General features: G+C 42.3%; 1 long non-coding RNA gene and 1 pseudogene across 1 annotated transcript; both read right to left on the reverse strand.

Annotated features, from left to right (window-relative positions):
• Positions 1 to 540: 540 nt before the first annotated feature.
• Positions 541 to 1,786, reverse strand: LOC109451170 (actin, cytoplasmic 1 pseudogene; annotated as a pseudogene).
• A 357-nt stretch (positions 1,787 to 2,143) lies between these two features.
• Positions 2,144 to 20,432, reverse strand: LOC141571114 (uncharacterized). Its single transcript, XR_012495708.2, has 3 exons — positions 20,316 to 20,432; positions 3,754 to 3,798; positions 2,144 to 2,267 (listed from the first exon to the last, which is right to left on the reverse strand). It is a non-coding gene; the product is annotated as an uncharacterized LOC141571114 (long non-coding RNA).
• Positions 20,433 to 20,480: the final 48 nt, after the last annotated feature.

A 20,480-nucleotide genomic window follows, 5' to 3' on the forward strand; every position in this document is an offset into this window, starting at 1 on the left:
AACCATTTTCCAATTCAAGGCAAATAACAACACAGCTAAGAAAAGAAAATGGGTCCTAAAACTCAGACCTTCCCAACACTGTCAGACTGGCAGGACAGAAATAACAACTGGTTCAGGGCTCTTGTCAGCCTCTAGAGAAATCCTGCAATAAGCAGCTCTTAGCAAATTAATGCTTTGCACAGATCAAGAAATGCATGGCCTTGCAGATTCTCATCAAGCCATTAGATTTCTCTTGCATAAACATGTTGTCACATCAGCCACCGAGTGACTAAGCTACATGTCCTAGGGGTTTAAATCAAAGATAAGTACAGGGTATTAAATATGTATCAAGGGAACAGTGAACTTGAATACAAGGTCAAAATCAGCAACCAAGTCTACAATCTGGTGCTGATATCAGATACAAGCTTCAAGGACAAATTTCTTTTCAAAGGCTTATTCTAGTTTCCATGCGGCTAGCATGAGGTATATACAGTCACCAGGGCAAATTTATACTTCTGATGAACTCATGCAGCAAACACTGCGCATCTGCTCACAGTTGGTTTAGAAGCATTTGCGGTGGACCGTGGAGGGGCAGACTCGTCATACTGCTGCTTGAGGATTGCATCTGCCGGAGGGTGGAGAGTGAGGCCAGGACGGAGCCCCATCGACACCGAGTACCTGGACTCTGGCGGGGCAATGATCTGGACCTTCATTGTCCTGAGGGCCAGGGCCATCTCCTTCTGCATCCTATTGGCCATGCCTGGGTACATGGTAGTCCCACCAGACAGAACCGTGTTGGCGCACAGGTCCTTCTGGAAGTCAACATGACACTCCATAATTGAGTTGAATGTGGTCTCGTGGATGCAGCAGGCTTACCCAGGAAGGAGGGCTGGAAAAGCGCCTTTGGACACCGGAAGCACTTGTTGCCAGTGATGATCACCTGTCCATCCTGCAGCTCGTAGCTCTTCTCCAAGGAGGAGGAGGACGCATCGGTGTCCATTTCCTGCTTGCAGTCCAGACAGAGTGACATAGCAGAGCTTCTCCTTGATGTCACACAAGATTTCCCACTCGGCCACGGTGGTGAAGCTGTAGCCACGCTCTGTGAGGATCTTCATAAGATAGTCAGTCAGGCCCTGGCCAGCCAGGTCCAGACCTAGGATGGCGTGGCGGAGGGCGTACCCCTCGTACATGGGCACGGTGTGGGTGACCCCGTTCCCAGAGTCCGTAACAATACCAGGGGTGCTGCCAGAGGCACACAGGGACAGCACGGCCTGGACGGCCACATACATACATAGCTGCAATGTTGAAGGTCTGGAACGTGACCTGAGTCATCTTCTGTCAGCTGGCCTTGGGGTTCAGGGGGCCTCAGTCAGCAGCACAGGGCGCTCCTCAGGGGCCACATGCAGCTCGTTGTAGAATGTGTGGTGCCAGATCTTCTCCATGGCGTCCCAGTCGGTGACGACACCGTGCTCGATGCAGTACTTCAGGTCAGGATGCAGCTATTGCTCTGGGACTCATCACACACGTAGCGGTCCTGCCCCGAGAACACCATGACGCCCCGGTGTCAGGGGCACCTGACGATGGATGGGAACATGGCCCCGGGGCATCATCCCCAGCAAAGCCAGCTGTACACGTGCCAGAGCCATTGTCGATGACGAGCATAGCGATTTTTTTTCTTCCTCTGTGATGCGGAGAGGCTGCGATGGGTCGCTGAGGGCGAAGGAGCGGTGGGAGGAGCTGACAGCAGAGCAGCGAGCGATAGGGGTGGGAGGCAGCTGCAGCGAGTGAGCCCCCCTCCGATTTTTTTTTAAAGAAAGCGTTCCTTTACTCTTTCCTTCTTAATCCATAAATATGAAATATAAATCCTATTGTAAAAAATATTAAAATGTTGAGCTTAAGCTAAGCTTAATAAGAAATAAATTCTCTGATCATTCATTTAAAGCAAGGGGAGATCTCCTTCGCAAAGAAATAACACTCATCTTGATCCAGGAAATGGGTAAGATTTTGTATTAAGAGAACAGTTCTCCTCCTCCACACCCCACATGGAATGTATGGAGGGTGGGAGAGAGAGCCAGTTCCAGACTCCACAGTGACTGAGCCTACAAACCCTCTCGACTCAACCACCCTGAAGGTCCAGTGCATCTATCTAAGCTGGGAAGAGGAAGCCTATTGCCAAATTCCAAAAGAGGTGAGAAACTTCTCAGGTGGCGTTAAACAGATAGTACACAGTGTGGGTGAGGAGGGTGACAACAGTTAAAGGACGTCCAGCCTCTGGGAACATTGGTTATCTGTAAAGATTCAGTTATTAGGGAAAATTAGAACCACATCCCCAAACGTAGTCAACCCAAATCTTTTGTGACTTAATTCCTCGTGTGTCCATGCTGATCACTGGGGATACGTGTCTGGGCATCTTTCTGTGGGATCGCACTCGGATCCCAGCTGTCTGGATCTAGATGCCCACAGGGGAAGGTGTGTGTGATTTCTTCTGTTTTACAGCACTTGATAAAGTTATATTGTCCCACTCCAAATTACCTCCATGGGAGAATACACGCTCAATTCGATAATAATATTATTGCTGAAGTAGTTTGAAATTTCTACAATAGAGCTAACTGCCTTCAAAAGTTTGTCATTTTATCTGTAATGATCCTTTTTATTTTTTGAAGATTTTTATGTATTTGGAATAAGCTAAAAATTATTAAGAGCCAAGTCTGGAGGGAAAAAAAAAAATCAATGACCAAGCTGGGTGATTCAGTTTAGGTCAAAAATGAAAATGCAACTATAATAAACTCTATCTTATGGGAGACAAGGAAGGCACAGATAGTTTAATTAGTCAGGTTTTATACAGTCAGGAAGTGTCCAAGCTAAGGATCTCAGACCTGCACTCTTAACCACTATGTTCTATTGCTTTCTACGATGTGACTGCCTATCTAACTTATAAAGCATGATGCCAAGCAGATTGTCACAAAAATGTTATGTATTATTACTAACAGAAGTTGATTCAATGTTTACATTTAGGAAATTCCTTTTGCTTAGGAAATACAAAATCTTTGCATAGCAAAAGCAACACAAACTCAGGCAGAAGAAGGGAAAGGACTTTAGAAAGCATAGCTTGCTATTGGTTCCAAGTTTTTGCAGTCTCAATGACTAGACCCCTGTCCAACATGAGCAGCCATATAGGCTAGTGACTGGGTAAGAAATGGGTTTTGGAATCGGGCACATCTGAATTCAAGTCCTGCCCTCACCACTTACTCCTGGGGTAACTCTGTACAGGTTATGAATTTTCTCTAGAATTTAGTTTCATCATCTCTGAAACAGAGATTAATAATAGCACTTAGTTCCTAGGATTGTTCAGAAGATTTAATATACCAGCATATTGTCTAAGACCTAGAAACACTTGATAAGTGATAGTTTCTGCTTTCAGTGAATTAATGTACTTTTTGTGGAACCCAGTCCTTTTCCTTAGGTTTTACCCCCACCCATCTATGCCACACAAACAAAAATCCCCACTTACATAATGGTGTCTATGTGTGTCGCAAAGTTGTAGAGAGTAATAGGATTTTGTTCTGTGTTAGTGATTGCAATGCTGTTATAGTGATGCTATCAGCTAGGAATGCCTCGCCACTCGCCTGGGCCCGTACGACTTGTGGCAGCCCCACAGATACTTCCCCACCAGAGCCAATGTTATGGCTGGACTTCCCCTTGTGCTTCTTTTTGCAAGGTGCACTTAAGTAAAAATTCATCAGGGAACTTTGAAGAACAAGATTTATTACTCACAGGCCTTGGAAGGTACACAGCACACCACAGGGCCACACAGCAAGGCTGTGGAGAAGAGAGAAGGAGTGAGTCCAGATCTAGGGTCAAGGGTGTGGTACCTAGAGTTTCATGTGTTCACTCTTTATTGAAGAATTTAAAACATAAAAGCAGGGGGTGGCCGGTTGGCTCAGTTGGTTAGAGCGCAGTGCTCATAATACCAAGGTCGCCGGTTCGATCCCCACATGGGCCAGTGAACTGCGCCCTCCACAACTAGATTGAAAACAAAGACTTGACTTGGAGCTGCTGGGTCCTGGAAAAACATACTCTTCCCAATATTGCCCAATAAAAATTTAAAAACAACAACAAAAATATATATAAAAGTGGGAATTAGAGTACAAGAAGAAAAAAGTAGGGTCACTCAAGTGGTCAGTAATCTAGGTTATCCCAGGCTTTCTAAAAGGAGACCTTCATGGGTTTGGGTGGCCTGATTTCTTATACTTGTTTCACTAGTCAAACAGCTGGCAATATGTTTATTTGAGATGAATGTCTTTGCGATAGATGCCTCGGCAATCAAAAGCTTAATGGTAGGCACTTAACACTACAAATTTCCAACACAGAAACTTAACACTTTAAGAAGGAATATTATATACGCCCCATTCTTAAAAAGATCCTTCTACAATTTCAGGGACCTTGAGCTCCAGTCTATCACTAGATTGCAGAGCCCTTTTTCTGCTCTCTTTTATGCCATCTTTCCACCTCCAAATGTCTGTCTGTTTCTAGTGCGCAAAAGTTTAAGCCTCACTTTCTATCCATAAATGTCTTTTCCAATACAAAAACCACTTTTCTCCCAACAGGATTTTTTTTTCTGTTGATATAATAACTTTTTTTCACACCCAGTTAGTTACATTTGGTTTATATTTTGCAGTTCTAAATAAGAATTGCATTTGAAAAAATTATTTTCACTACTGAAAATGGGGGAGAAAGTTTCAAAATAACTTTGATGGACCAATCCTAAAAGATGGTAAGGTACATTATGCCTGGGACACTGTATAGGCAAGTTCAAAGTTTCCTTGAGAATGCCAGACCATCCTGATGTGTTACTCAATTCTGTTTTGTTGAATCATATATCACATGAACAAATTAGCAAAGGAATCAAAAAGAACACCAAGAATCCGGCTTATCTTTGCAGAGCCTAACAAAATGTGGTACCAGTTTACAGACCAAAATAAAGTTCTCTATAGCAGAAGTGACCTCTCATTGCCTCAAAGGCTGTGAAACCAGAGGCATGACATTTTTAGAGCGATAAAACAGCTTTGCTGTCAGCTAATTCAACCCTCTCACTTCACAGATGAGAAAACTAGGCCACCAACTAATTAATAACAGCTGAGCCCAGAGTTGAGGTTTCCTGACTCCAGTGCTTTCCACTTCCCATGACATCATGGTTGTCATAGAGTCAGTATCAAGACAGGTGCCAGGGAGCATGGAACGAGACCCAAAAACATCTAGAGAGTGCTATGAAGGGGAAATATGAGCACGGTGGCCAGAGAGAACTTTGTTCAAGCACCTATGCCTTCTGCTATGGTCTGAATGTTTGTGTCCCCCTAAAATTCATTATGTTGGAACCTAACCCCCAAGGTGATGGTATTAGGAGGTGGGACCTATGGGAAATGATTAGGTCATGAGAGCAGAGCCCTTATAAATGCGATTAGTGTCCCTATAAAAGAAGCCTCAGAGAGAAAGTTCCTTTGCCCCTTTTGCCATGTGAAGTTACAGCAAAACAATGGCTGTCTAGAAAGTGGGCCCTTACCCAGTTTCTGCCAGTACCACGATCTGCCAGCACCACGTTCTTGGACTTCCCAGCCTCTAGAACTGTGTTTTAGAAATAAATGTTTATGGTTTATAAGCCACCCACTCTGTGCTATTTTGTTACAGCAGCCCAAATGGACTAAGGTACCTTCCTTGGCTTCCTTGAGATAAATTAACTCATCTATAAAAAGGGGTCTAATCCTTCTCTCAAAGGGCTATTTTGAAGATATTTTTTTAAATGTAAAAATACACATGAGAGTTCTTATCACCTGAGAAGTTAGTAGGCACAAAATGAAAGCTAGCGTCCTCCCTTTTCTCAGTCACACCAGCATACAAGTTGGAGTTCAGGTCAAATAACATCAAGTAGGAAAAAGAACAAGTACCAATATGAGAAACAATGAGACATGTGAGCATTTCTGTGGGTACACTTTGTTGGGATTAAGGCAGACGGGGCCTGCCCTTCATAGTGTCAGCTGGCCAGTGAGCACAGAGAAATGCGTATGAGTAAAGAAGAATCTGTTCCAAGTTCTTCACGGAGGAATGGTACATGCCAGGCCCAGCCTGGTTTCCAGCCTGCACCACCCTTTCTACTGGCTCCACACTCATTTCCCAAGGGCAGGATTAGTCCTCTTTCAGTTCCCAGAGCCAGTCTTGACCTGGGGCCAGATGTACTCACATGACGCCAACTCCACACTTGCCTGTCAGACTAATCCGGACCTATTGCCCAAGTCTGGATGGCTGGGCTTCTGCTGGCTGTCCTGATTGCCTGCCCCACTGGCCTGCTTTCTACTTTTCCTTGGCTTTGTTGTCATTCTGCTGCACACACCTGACAGAAAGCCCCCTACTGTGTCACCTTGGCCCTTCTTATAGTCAAACATTACAATGGCTTCCTAGTACATAATGTTTTCTCAAAAAGCCAGACTTATGTTTCGCATCCTGTCATTTAACTGTGCCTGAATGGTGCAAGGCAAGAAACTGCAGTCCTATCAGGTTCCTTCCTGGGATCTTTGAAAACTTGATGAGAGACAGAAAGTGGTAAGAGCTGAGTCACCTCTGCAATGTTCAGAAGAGAAGCCCACAAGCTCTTCCTGTTCTGAAGGTCTGACCCTGTGACCACCCTCCCTGAGACTTGGCTGTCTCTCTGCATTCTGTAGTGAGCTTCCACAATACATCTCATTTTTGCTTAGGTGATAGCTCTGCATTCAGCTCTGCATTCTGTAGTGAGCTTCCACAATACATCTCATTTTTGCTTAGGTGATAGCTCTGCTTCTGGTGCTTGCGCCCATATATGAACCTTATTCAGTACAGATCTCAACTGCTGACTACTTACCTGAACTCAGTGTGCCTGGCTCTCAGCCCAGGACCTCTCTTTCAGCCTACTCACCCCGCTAGGCCAAATCTTAAATCGTAACAATGCACACTAGTACTTAACATTGATATTTGTCTCAGGTTCTCCATAGGATCGCAATTTTGGAACTTACTCCAGTAGGAGCAATTTGTTTGGTCATATTTGTTTATTCATCCATACATCCTTCCATATTTAGCATCTATGGCACACTAGACATGGCCCATGGTCCTAGGGTTACAAAAACTTACCAGATAGCATCTCTGCTTTTCAACCTTATAGACCAATGAAGGTAATTGCTTTATCAATAAATAGTCAGTACAAAGGGGCTAAGCGCTATAAGGGAGGCACAAATATGGGTCATTGAGAGCACAGCGGTGGGAACAAATGACTATCTTCAGAAAGGGAACCAGGAGGTCTTCACTAGGTAGCTAATGTTTAAAATGAGTATTGGAGAATGAGAATGAGCTCACTGGGAGAATAAGGGTAGTACCGCTTTAAGAAAACACTGCAAGCATGGCAAATTTCTTGAGTATTCAACCTTGCAACCCCATCTCTGGGATTTCTCCTACACACCTAACAAATGACTTATGCATAAGATTAACCACTGCAGCACTGGCAAGAGTAAGGGATGGAAAACAACCCACATGTAAATTAGCACCGGTTAGATAAAAATGATGTATCATCTTAATGGAAGACCATGAAACTATAACAAAGAATGAGGAAGCTTATTTATCAGTATGAAAGATCTTTAAGATACATTGCTAAGTTTAAAAAAAGCAACTTTAGAATAATACTGCCTTTTGTTTTAAATGGGATAAAATGAGAATACATATTCATATTTGTTCACATTTATATTAAAAAGCTAGTTATATACATCTTACCATGGTGAGAACTGAAAAGACAGTGAAAGTAGTGAAGAGTGGACCTTCCGCTGAACACTTATATCTTGTGTTTTTTAATTAAAATATTATCTATTCAAAAATATAAATAGGATTTCAAAGAATACATTGCAAGGAAACAGCAATTTAGGGGACTCAGAAGACAACACATTGTTTTTTTTTTAACTGCTCTGAGTCAGAAATTTTCTGTCAAAAGAAAATAAGGAGAGAATGTTTCGGTTCACCTCCCTCTTATGTAATAGCTAACTGCTCACAGCAATTTCAAAATATGAGAATAGGCACCTTTAAAAACACAGACGTGGTGAACACATATGTAATATATAGCTGATGTATTACAGAATTGTACACTTGAAACCTATGTAACTTTACCAACCATTGTCACCCCAATATATTTTAATTTAAAAAAAAAGCACAGACATGAGTGGTGATTCATGGCTAGTACAAAAGCAAAATAGTGTTGGCAGGGAAATCTAACATACAGATTTGGAAGCAGAATATTTTATTCCTTCTCATATGGGTCTCTTCATTCAATTTAAACATTCCTTCAGCCTTATTTTTGAAAGGATGCAGAGGCTTTTCATTTAAAACACTAGAAAAATAAAACAAATAAAACTGAATGTCATCTTAAATAAAACCCTTATGTCATCTTAAAAATAAAAAAATATTACTGTAATTTAGAACTTGTGAAGAATATAAGATACAAGACTGAAAAGTCTGGACTTTCCCCAGGTAATGGGCCAGTGAATGTCATTAGACAGGAATTTTACGTTTTTGGGGTTTTTTCCCCCATCCTTCCATGCTTCAGTGTACTGTTCTTTAAAAAAACAATAGTCTCCTTTCAGACATTCCATGCCATCTGATTATTATAAAATCCATTCACTCAAATGAAAGGAGATATAACTAAATAAAATCAGTCTCATTATTCAAATGAGTGTTCTTGGACATTTACCATTACCCGAGAGTTCAGTCCTCAGTGGAATAGTTTAAAAACTTTGTTTTCAATTCACCAAAGGATGACCAGATTTTGGGAGGGGGTTGGGGGGACTGGGTCATTCTACCAAAACTCAGAAGAATCTTGTTTTCTGTAGACAGCTGTTATTTCTGTCTGCCCATTACCACCTTCCTTCCTTTGGGGAACTGTTCTTCTCTCATCCACTCGCAGGCTCTGCTGCTGATTCTGATGGAGCTGGCTGTCAATCACTGTAACTAATCATGTGGCCACAGGGTGATCTAGATCTAGCCAAACACAGTACCTATTCTTCTCGTCCCATTCATTGGTTCAAAGGAATAGGACACTAATGGGCATGTGTTCCCAGCTGGGTTAATCATCCTTTTGGTTGTTGCTACTTGGAGCCAGATGAAAAGGAGTTGTGCCTCTCAGATCACAAAAGCTGAAAAGACATGAATATGAGACAGCTAGCAGCCCTAGAAATTACATGTGCATATTAAAAAGTTTGGAAGGCTACTCAAAATGTTTTTAAAATCATTTTATGCTGTTGGCATTATGAGTGATTATAAAAAAATCACTGTAATTTAGTGCTATCGTTTTGATTTTCAACTTCAAACAAACAAACAAACAAATGTAGACCGACTAAACTTTAGAGGTAGTCAAGTCTACAGGACAACTTTGGCCAGAAGCGTACAGAGTGGAGTGGGAAACACTTCATAAAACTGAGGGATGTTAGTTGAACCTTGAATGATCTGGATGAACAGAGAAATACAGTGACCACATTTTGTACAGAAAAGCAAGCAGGCAAGGTCAACTTGTCCCGAGCAAGGGAGAAGTGTCAGCCAACAGTTACCAGGGCCAAAAACATTCTTATCTGAGAGTCTTGAGACAGACGGAGGAGAGGGACCAGCACTAAGCTGAGGTAAAGTGTACTAGAAAAGGAGCCCCCCTGAGATAGAGAAGGGGACAGGAGGAGGACGAGTGAGGGAGCCTTGCAGCACAGGTAGGTGCACTAGACATATACATGCCTCACTGCCTTCTGTCTACGTAAACAAACTCTGTGTGAGCCCCTACACCCTGCAGCAGCTCATCTCCACAGCCACAACTGGTTAGACCAACAGTGGAGATAGGACAGGGCCATTTGAACGTTAACGAATGGCCTAGCATGGCCCGGTATACAGGACTTTTCCCAAACAGGGAAAACTGGGTCAATCCTCTCCACTCTTTTTCTGCCTCTGGCTTTTGCTCTTTCTCAGTAGCTCCAAAGGGAAGTTTCTTGTAGCTCCACGAACTGATCTGAAAGGTTATAAAGTAGATTGTAGTTCAGGGTTGCAAAATAAAATACAGGACAGTTAAATTTGAATTTCAGATAAATGACAACAACATTATTTAGTATAAGTATGTCCTAGGTAGTGCATGAGATAGACTTCTAAGAAAAAGTTATTTGTTCATTATTTATTTCTGAAATTCAGTTTTGACTGGATGGTCCTGTGCTTTTCATTTGCTACATCTGGCAACCCTATCAGGAGCCCTTCTGCTGCAGCATGAGCATATGAAGTCTGTGAGGCCAAGCAGTGCAGGCCTCTCCTTTTCTGCCCCTGGTTCTGCAGGTGTGTCTCCTGTCCTTTCTTTGCTGGAGCCCCATTAAGCAACTGGAAAGCACTGTTCCTCCCCGCGTATCTCTGCTACTTCATCTTCCCTGAGCAGAACATACTGTACTGTGAATGAGGTCCAGACGTTTATTGCCACAGGGTCAGGCTGAAACTATGTTGGACTTTATTCTACTACACACCAGAGAAAGCCTTCCAGACTGTCTCCAAAGGAAGGAGTATAATTATGTCAACCTCCTTCTTCAACCCTTCTCCAGCCAACGTAGCCTCTCTTTGAAGCCTCGGGTCAGCTGGCCCCATGCCACCCACTTCCTTAGGAACTCCCTGCCCTCCCTGTAGGAAGAAGACATGCTCCCCCTGTGTCATTTGCAGGGACTTGCAAATATGAGCACTGGAAAGGCTGTACTTTGCTTAGTTACAGCTGACTTTGGGAGAGTGGGTAATCCCTAGTATTAGATGCACTTGACATTTTCACATATGTACCTAAAAAGCAAGGCATACCCTCCAAGGTGAGTAGGTTATTCTCAGCTACAATGTCTAATTACATACAAGGAAAGAATATTCTTCTTGAAAATGGCATTAATTTGAACAGTTGCAAAAGAGTAATTGTATTAAGAAGGAATTACTTTTCTTTTTCTGGGCCTAGTTTACATGACCAGAGGCACACTTGGCTCTCTTCAGCATCCTAGAGAATGATGCCAGCTCTGATTAGATTCATTGGAAATCTCCTCCCTTCTCAACCTAGCTAGAAGGGGAGATTCCACACACACACACACACACACACACACAATATTTAGCAGTGTACATAAGGAGGCAATGACAACCACCTGACAGAAAGGAAAGGAATAAAATCCAAAAAGTCATGAAAGAAAATATAGTGTTCTTAGTATCAGATCCTATGAACCCTTTGGTTCAAGTTTTGGATGTCCATGAGACTTCTCTGTATCCGTATAGAAGAAAGCATAACAAGCACTTTCATCATTGTCTGGTACTCGGGCCTGGCTAATTAGGACAGGGGACTAGCAGCCCTGAGTGTGACAACCTGATAGAGGAGGTGGTGGGGATGCAGGCTCTGGATTGGTCGGTTTACATTTAAAAGGCGCCTTCAAAGGAGAGTCCCTTACTAGCTCTAGGAATTGGCTAGTCCTGGGAGGGGCAGTCTCTCCAGAGTCAGAAAGGTCCCAGATGTCAAAGTATCAGAAACGCATGGCTAATTCAGTAGTATTGGATGATGACCCAAAGCATAAAATGATACCCATGAGTCCATACTGATATAAATAAAAGATTGAATATTTAAATAGAGAAGAGACAAATCTCCCTATAGAATTCCAAATAATTTTTGTAAGTACTCCTCACTCTAGGAGATGGAGTCTCCTCTCTAGAGTATCAGCTGTGCTTACTTCCAAAGAGGAGAGGGGGGCTTTCCAAGGGGTGATAAGGTAATTGTACCGTGGGAAGGTGATTTTCTTCCAAGATGAGGGTAGAATCTTCTGTCAGAGAGTATTTCATTATCTGATCCCACAGCTTCTAGCCGTCACTCCTTTGATACCACTTCCAGGATGTAGTCCACTTACATTAGTGAACGTGTCTCATAGAGGTACCAGGATAACAAGCACATAAAAGAATGGTTCGCTGCAGAATCTTAGGATGTTGCCAGCCTCAATGCATGGGAGTCAGACAATGTCCTGGTCCAGGCCCCCCGCCCCAAACATGACAGCTTCTCCCACATCTCTCTATGTCCACAGTCCCTGTAACCCAAAGGGGCCAGAACGTTTTCTGATATTTTTCCTCTGTATATGCCAGTAGACTTTCTCACTCTCTTTGCTAATCCAGGATTTAAAACACCTTACAATAAATTTGGCAAGTCCTTGGAGAAAGCTAATTACCTAATTTTTACATATTGGTGGAACTGGGCTGGTGGTGATGGAAGAACAAGGAACAGAAGAGGTTTCCTAAAGCAATTAGTTGGGGGCAGTTTAGAGAATAAAAAGAAAGTCATTATGCAAATATAGATCTATTAACAGTTATTCAACTTTGAAAACGATCATTACTTAGAATGGAAAAGGACACTAGATTCAGGTTTTCCACCTCAGTTGTTAAAATTACTTATAATTAATGTCAGCCCTCTGAATGGTTATAAATATTACTGCTCACTAAATGGTTATTATTATTCTGCCAACTGCCTTTATGACTCAGAGCACTCGAGCTGTCTTTCCTGTTCACACCATTCCCTTTCTGTCCTTCTCTAGTCCTTTCTTTGGCAGAGAGAAACCCCCATGTGGTCCCCTGGCTTCAGGAAGGCAATTCTTCACCTGAACAAGCAATCCTTTGAAGCAGAGAATCTAGGAACAATACCAAGCAAAAGACTTTCTCCTTCTTGTATCTTCAAGGAGTCCCAAACCTTTTTGCTGAGAAGAGCTGTCTAGTTCTTACTATCCTAAAACCTCGCAATGTCTAAGGGGTGGGTGAGGATTGGGCATTTGCCTTACTATCTTCTCACTAGACATGCCAAAGAGAGTTGGCTGTGCCAGCAGCTGTTTCACTGTTGTTCCTGCAGAGCCTTTCTTTGAACCTGGTAGGAATGCCTGCCCCAAAGAGAAGGAAGGAAAGAAAAATCAAGCACATGTGATTGCCACTTAAATTTAGAGTTGCGGTATGCTCCCCCCGTAATTGTGTGTTAAGGGTAAACAACTGAAATATCAATTGACTTCGAATATGGTCACAAGAAGTGTAGCTTTGGCAACTCATTAATAGAAAGTTATGCTCAGTTGAGGTGATGGTTGGATCACAAGAGTATTTATTTTTTAATTTAGAGACTTTTTTTCAGATAAAGTTCACGAGTGCTTTGAAACACAAACAACTCTCAACCAAAAGAATCCTTCGACGGATGATAGATCATTTATATATATATACATACAGAGGGTGCCAAAAAAATGTATACACATTTTAAGAAAGGAAAAAACTATTAAAATTGTAATAATATATACCAATAACAAAAGATGAATACAAGTCACATTTGACTTCCGTAATTACAAGAGGCGCTCAAAGTGGTTACCATCAGCATCCATCCAGACACTTCTGTATGGCGTACTGCTTGAGCATAGATAACATCTCTTAAAATGTGTGTGTGTGTGTGTGTGTGTGTGTGTGTGTGTGTGTCACAAAGGTGAAAGCAAAGGAATGAGTGGACAAAAAAGGAGATAAGTCTGCCTGCTCCTGAGACAGGTTAACATGTTGTTAGGTGACGGGAAGGTCCCTGGTAGAATAAACAAAAGACAGCCATATCCTAAAACTCTAGGTTCTAAAGTAGCTCATTCACTCCAGGACAAAATGTAATGGTGCTTTGAGTTTAATAAGTTATCTCATAAATCCTTTTTGGCCTGGACAAACCAAACAGAACAGATCTGATAGCTAAGAGTGGGTTATTTTCCTGATCCCTTCAGGATGGGCAAACAGAACAAACCTGATAGACGAATTCCATTAAAAGGCACCAGCTCCCTTCTCCAAGCAGGCAAGGAAAGATTTAAAAAAAGAGCCTTTTTGCCCTATGTTGGGCACCCCAATCAGGGACCCCCATCTCGTTCCGAGAGCTGCGACTCTTTGCTTTTAATAAACTATCCTCTCTTACAACTCCTTGCCTCTCCTTGGTCTGTGCTTCCATTCTTCGGTTTTACGAGACACGATCCTGGCACTCACAGAAATTTCCTTCATCACTCCCCCATGTCTCTCTTTGATTATCCATATTTTTCCCAAACAAGGTGGCAACACCTCAAGGCAACAGTGTCCTCAAGTGATGTCTTGGAACTGCTACTCAATGAGACGGGACCAAGAGAGAGTCAAAAACAGATGATCAGAAGAATGAAGATGCTTCTCAATATGAAGAGCCCGTCCTGACCAAGCTCATAGTTCAAAGGAGATTCTTAATGGGTACACTAGCATTTAATGCTGTCAACCAGTCATTTTTGGAAACACTGCTCTTCACGTGTATGAATCTTCGTGCCTCTTTGTTATGATCACACATAAGTCTCGCTGCTACCCCAGCAGACTCTTCTTTCTAAGATGTATCACTGCGCGCTGTGCTGGCTTAAGCTCCAGGTCTTTGCTCCACAGAATTTCCCTGGGTATTGCATCTTCCATGCTCTCTTTTAGGCAACTTTTATGTACTCTGTCCTCGAATTCTGAGAAAGGAGGCCTTGGGGCAGTGATAGAATTACTTTAGAAAACAAAACAAAGTGAAAGAGGTTCACATGTGGGATTACATAAATTGGCTGCTGGATGGATTGCAGAGATACAATAGATCAGAGATCACAAACCGTGGGCTACATGCCACGTGCTTGTGTGTAATGAATACTGTTTTTACATTTTATATGAATTGTTAAAAGATAAACTGAGGCGTATTTAAATGTTTATTTGAGCAAAAACTGATTCCAATCGCACTGTGACAAAACAGAAGTGTCGGGATGCTCCACCACAGGAGCTGGGGAGAAATGTTAACAGAGAAAAGGTGGAAGCAAAGCAAGGACATTATTGATTTGCTATAGCGTAAAGCCTAGTTGGCTGTTTGTGATGGGTTGTCCTTAACACTTTCAGTTCGTAACTTTGAGGCATTTTTACAGGCTTAGATTTGGGTTTGCTTAAGTAGGCTGCCTTGGCATTAGAACCAACTCAGTTTAATGGCCTCCTTGTGTAAGTAATTTAACAAAATTAATTGCCCACATTTAAGATCAAGAGATTTCATGTTAAAAAACAAACAAACAAACAAACAACTAACTGTCTGACTTCTCTGGCAGACAAAGCCTGCATTCCCGCATGGTAGCCAGTATAGCTCTGCAGGCAGACGCTGGTACTCCTGTTTGCCACAGTTCCCACCTGCAGGCCAAGTTTTATCACCTGCTTAGCCTACGTAAGCATCTCAGGTGAGAAAAGAGCTTGTCTCTTTCTTCCTACTCCCCAATTCATAGTCTTTTCTTTGATAAGCAGAGTTGGGAAACCAACAGCCAGATAACACTTCGTAATCTTGGTTTGTGTCACTACTCAGATTCTCTACTGTAAACCTGTCTTGCCACCTCAAATCAGTGGTTGGTTCCAGTATCCACAATTGGGAAATCTTAGGGGGGTTTTCTCCTTCAAGAATCATACAGATTTTCCAGTCAAGATGGCGGAGTAGCTAAGTGCTGTGCTCACCTCCTCTCAGGACCACATCAATTAAAACTAAACCACAGAACAGCCATTACTGAGAATCGCCTGTAACTGAACTGAATCCCTGCAATGATGGACATACTGAAGAAGCCACCTCAAGACTGGTAGGAGGGGCAGAGACGCAGGACAGGCTCGTCCCACACCGAGGTGTGACCATTACAATTGGAAGGGATCTCTCCATTACAGAGGTGCCCCTCTGAGGAGCAAAGGATCCCAACCCCTCCCCCACTCAGGATTTCAGTGCTGGGGAGAGAAGTCCCCATAACTTCTGGCTGTGAAAACTAGCAGAGATTGTAGCTGGGTGAAACAGACAGAGGCTACACTCTCACGCACTCCTCTTAAAGGGCCCGCACATGGACTTACTTGCTGACAGACTCACTTGCCCTGAGCTCCAGCACTGGGGCAGAAGCTCCAAAGGCGCCAGGGACGTACAGGGAGGAATTGAATTGTCTGGCTCATAGTGAGGGTTGGTGGGGCAGCTTTCTCTTTAAAAGGAGGGATGGAGGAGCTGGTGGAAATCATTGTTTCTTTGTTGGGCCCTCCCCACTCCCTGCATGCAGACCCCAGGCAGATGCCGAATCTGAGTCTCCATCAAACTGGCTATCACCTTTTGTCTGCCCTGCCCTAGTGATTCCCTGAGACCATGCCCCACTCAACTTTCGGGCACATCCAAGTCGCTTCCAGTGGCTTTTCCATATAAATGGCCTGCCTTGGCTAATGCTGCAGACTTTCGTAAAGTCTCTCAAAGGTTCACAAAACCCAAACAAGCAGCATCTGGCTTTGTCGTGTCCTGTACCTGTGGCTGAGCAGCCCTAATCCCAACAAAAAGGACCCAGTAATCCTACTTCTTGGTAAGTATCTGAAGAAACCCAAAACGCTACTTTGAGGGTACATGCTGAGTGAAGTATGTCAGAGACCAAAAGACAGATGCAGTGTGATTTCGCTTACAACTGGAATCTAGAGAACTAAATAAACAAACAAAACAGAAACAAACTCATAGATACAGAGAACGTTTTGATGGTTGCCACACAGGAGGGGGGTTGAGAATGGGTGAAAAAGAGGAAGGGATTAAGAAGTACAAATTGGGGACAGCAGGATGGCTCAGTTGGTTAGAGCATGAGCTCTCAACAAGGTTGTTGGTTCAATTCCCACATGGGATGGAGGGCTGAGCCCCCAGCAACTAAAGATTGGAAACAGCGACTGGACTTGGAGCTGAGCTGCACCCTCCACAATTAGATTGAAGGACAACAACTTGGAGCTGATGAGCCCTGGAGAAACACACTGTTCCTCAACATTCCCCAATAAAATAAAATAAAATACAGTACAAATTGGCTGTTACAAAGCAGTTATGGGGATGTAGGGTATAGGGCACGACGCTCTTAACAAGGTTGTTCGTTATCAGTTCGATCCCCACAGGGGCCACTGTGAGCTGCACCCTCCACAACTAGATTGAAACAACTATGTGACTTGGAGCTGATGGGTCCTGGAAAAACACTTAAAATAAATAAAAGTTAAAAAAAAAGAATATAGTCAATAATATTGCAATAACTATGTATGGTGTCAGATGAGTACTATATTTATTGGAGTGATAGATGGGAGGGGGCTGGGGAATAGGGTGAAAAAGGTGAAGGCATTAAGAATTACAAATTTGTAGGTACAAAATAGTCATGGGGATGTAAAGTGAAGCATAGGGAATCTAGCCAATAATATAGTAACAACTATGTACAGTGCCAGGTGGGTACTAGACTCATCAGGGGGATCACTTCTTAAATTATATAAATGTCTAACCACTATGCTGTACACCTGAAATTAACATAAAATAATACTGAATGTCAACTACAATTGAAAAATTAAAAGGTGGGGAGAAAAAGGCGAAGGGGAATAAGAAATTGAAATTTCCAGGTATAAAACAAATACATCATGGGGATATAATATACAGCATGGGGAATATAGTCAATAATATTGTGATAGCATAGTACAGTGTCAGATGGTTGCTAGACTTATGGTGACCACTTCTTTAGGTATATAAATCTTGAATAATTATTGTGTACACCTGAAACTAATGTAATATCGTATGCTAACTATATTTTTTAAATCTTTTAAAAAAAAGAATCATACATAGTACATAGCTCATTCAGAATCATAGGGCCTATACCAATACTGGAACTTTAGAATCTTTCTACCTCCTTTCTCGTGTTGTTTGGCCCTAGTGACAGGTCTAGCAATATTCTCATCTTCTGCCAAGTCTGCCACAGTGCCAGAAGCTGCCTTTGCCATGGCCTTGTTGGAGAGGAAAAACTGCCTCTACCATCTTAGGTTCAGTCAACGGAGGTGTGTGAATTAAACTGACAAAAGATAGATTAGCAAGAGAAAAGACAGATTTTTTTTTTATTCACATATGTATAACATATGGTAGAATTCACAGAAAAATGTGACTAGAGGAGGCAGTTAGAATTTGGGCTTATATACCATCTTAATGGGAAATAGGGACGGGTCAAAGGGAGTTACAGGAAAACAAATGACTTCTTAATAGGGGAGGGGAAGAAAGGCACTTACGGGAAAACAAATAACTTTTGAGAAAGATAAATGGGCCCTTAGGAGACTAGGTGGGAGTTTGGTGACAATGTCTGTTTGGGTGTGTGGCCTACTTGTAGTCAATCTTACCTGGTTTTAGGGAAGAGATTTATGACTACTGACTCTTTTAGGAGGCTCAGCACTTAGGTAGATAAAGGAGTGTAGCGTGGGGGGAAGAAAAGCCTATTCTCAAATGCCTTCAGCTCAAAATAACTTGTATGCTATAGTGGCTATTCTGGCCCCCTTCAGCCTCATTCCAAGGAGTGGCTGCTGAGGATAAGACTCCACTAAGTACTGTGTTGTGATTACTGATGGTACTTACCATGAATCCTTCTTTTTCTACTAATACCTACAATCCTCACCTCTTGAGCTGCTGCTGCTACCCAATGCCACACATCACAGTGAAAACGAACCATCTTCCCCTGCTGTGCTCATTCTGGTCCTGCCCCTAACCACTGCTGCTCAGGAACCATTGTGGTCTCCACTCCTGAAGCCAGAGTTACTAAATCTCCAGATATATGTTAAGAGTTCTTCCCACCAGAAGTGTGGCTTCATTCTCTTGAGTGAGAGCTCCCTCTGTTGAGAGATTTGGACCAAGACTTAAGACCCGGGGAAGATAGTCTTTAGGTTGTGAGATGCCAACTCAAACTAGCTTAAGATAAGAGATAAAAAATTATTGGTTTACAAATGGCAAGTCTAGAGAAGATGAATTCATCCACAATAATTCAAAGTCATGTGACTTCTTTCATTCTCCATCTTTTGCCTTTACTTATTTAAACTCTTGACTTTCTTCTTTCTAACTCGTCCACTGGCTGACACAGGCTAGGTCTAGGGCATATCTTTGGGTCCTCAGAAGGGAGGAAGATTTTCTTGATTTATAAAAGAAAATCCCAGAGGAGGATTCTGATTGGTTCTAGTCTAGTCACTTGCTCATCCTTGAGTAAATTACTGTGGCCAGAGTAGAAAAGGTTCTATGATTGGCAGCCCCAGGAGGATCAAAAGGAGTAAGGAAGGTAAGTTGTAAGAAACAGAATGTTAAGCAAACAAAAACAACAGATATCTCCTACAACAGTGTACTGATAAATACCGAGGCTCCTATAAAAAGACATATAACATTATTTTAAAATGGGCAATGGACTTGAATAGACATTTCTCCAAAGGTATACAAATGGTCAATAAGCACATCAAAAGATGCTCCCTATCATTAATCATCATGGAAATGAAAATCAAAACCACAAGACACCACTTCACACCCACTAGGATAGCTAATGAAAAAGTCAGATAATAACAAGTGTTGGCAAGGATGTGGAGAAATCAGAATCCTCATACAATGCTGGCAGGAGTGTAAAACAGGGCAGCTACTGCAGAAAATAGTCTGGCAGTTCTTCAAATTATTTAACAGAGATATCATGCGACCCAGGAATTTCACTCCTAGATAGATATATAGAAAGATGTCTAGATTAATATAGGTATGTCCAAGGGAAATGAAAATATGTCTGCACAAAAATTATACGAAAATGTTCACAGCAGAATTATTCATAATAGTCAAAAGGTGGAAACTTCTGATGAATGGAAAAACAAAATATGATATATACATATAATGCAATATTATTCGACCATAAAAAGGAATGAAGTACTGATACATACTACAATATGAATAAACACTGAAAATATTATAAGTGAAAGAAGCTAGTCACAAAAAGACCACACATGATTCCATTTACATTAAATGTTCAAAATATCAAATTCTATAGACAGAAAGATTAGTGGTTGGCTAGGGCTGGAGGAGTTGAGAGGGTTGGGAGCGACAACTAAAACGTAAAGGGTTTCCATGGATAGTGGCGAAAATGTTCTCAAATTGATTGTGGTGATGGTTGCACAACTCTAACTATACTAAAAACCACGGAATGAACACTTTAGATGGGAGAAGTATAAATAACCAGGGTGCATTCTGAACATCCTACTTCCCTTGGGGCCTCTGAGCGATGGTATGGAGAAAGCTCAATCTGAAGCTAGACAGCTTCGAGTTCCAATCCTTTTACATCCTAGCACTTAACTCCCTCTTCAACAGCAACAGGGACCCTGGAAAGGTTGTTGTGATTTTTAAATATATATATTACGGTTAATAATGTATAGTGTTTGATACACAGTAGACGCTCAATAAACTCTATTGTGTGCGTACATCAATGCATACGTACATATGCACGCGAACATGGTGGAAAGGTTTTGAAGGAACCGGATCTGGAGGACCGGTTGTGACCCGGTCGGCCGTCGCCCCCCAACGTCTCTCAGACTCCGGAGTAGTGAGGCAGCAGCACAGCCCACGAATTCTGGAGTGAAGGAAAAGCCCCGCACCCCAGGGC

Source organism: Rhinolophus sinicus, chromosome 16, assembly GCF_057876585.1.
Source record: "Rhinolophus sinicus isolate RSI-liver-muscle chromosome 16, RSI-T2T, whole genome shotgun sequence".
Classification (NCBI taxonomy): domain Eukaryota; kingdom Metazoa; phylum Chordata; class Mammalia; order Chiroptera; family Rhinolophidae; genus Rhinolophus; species Rhinolophus sinicus.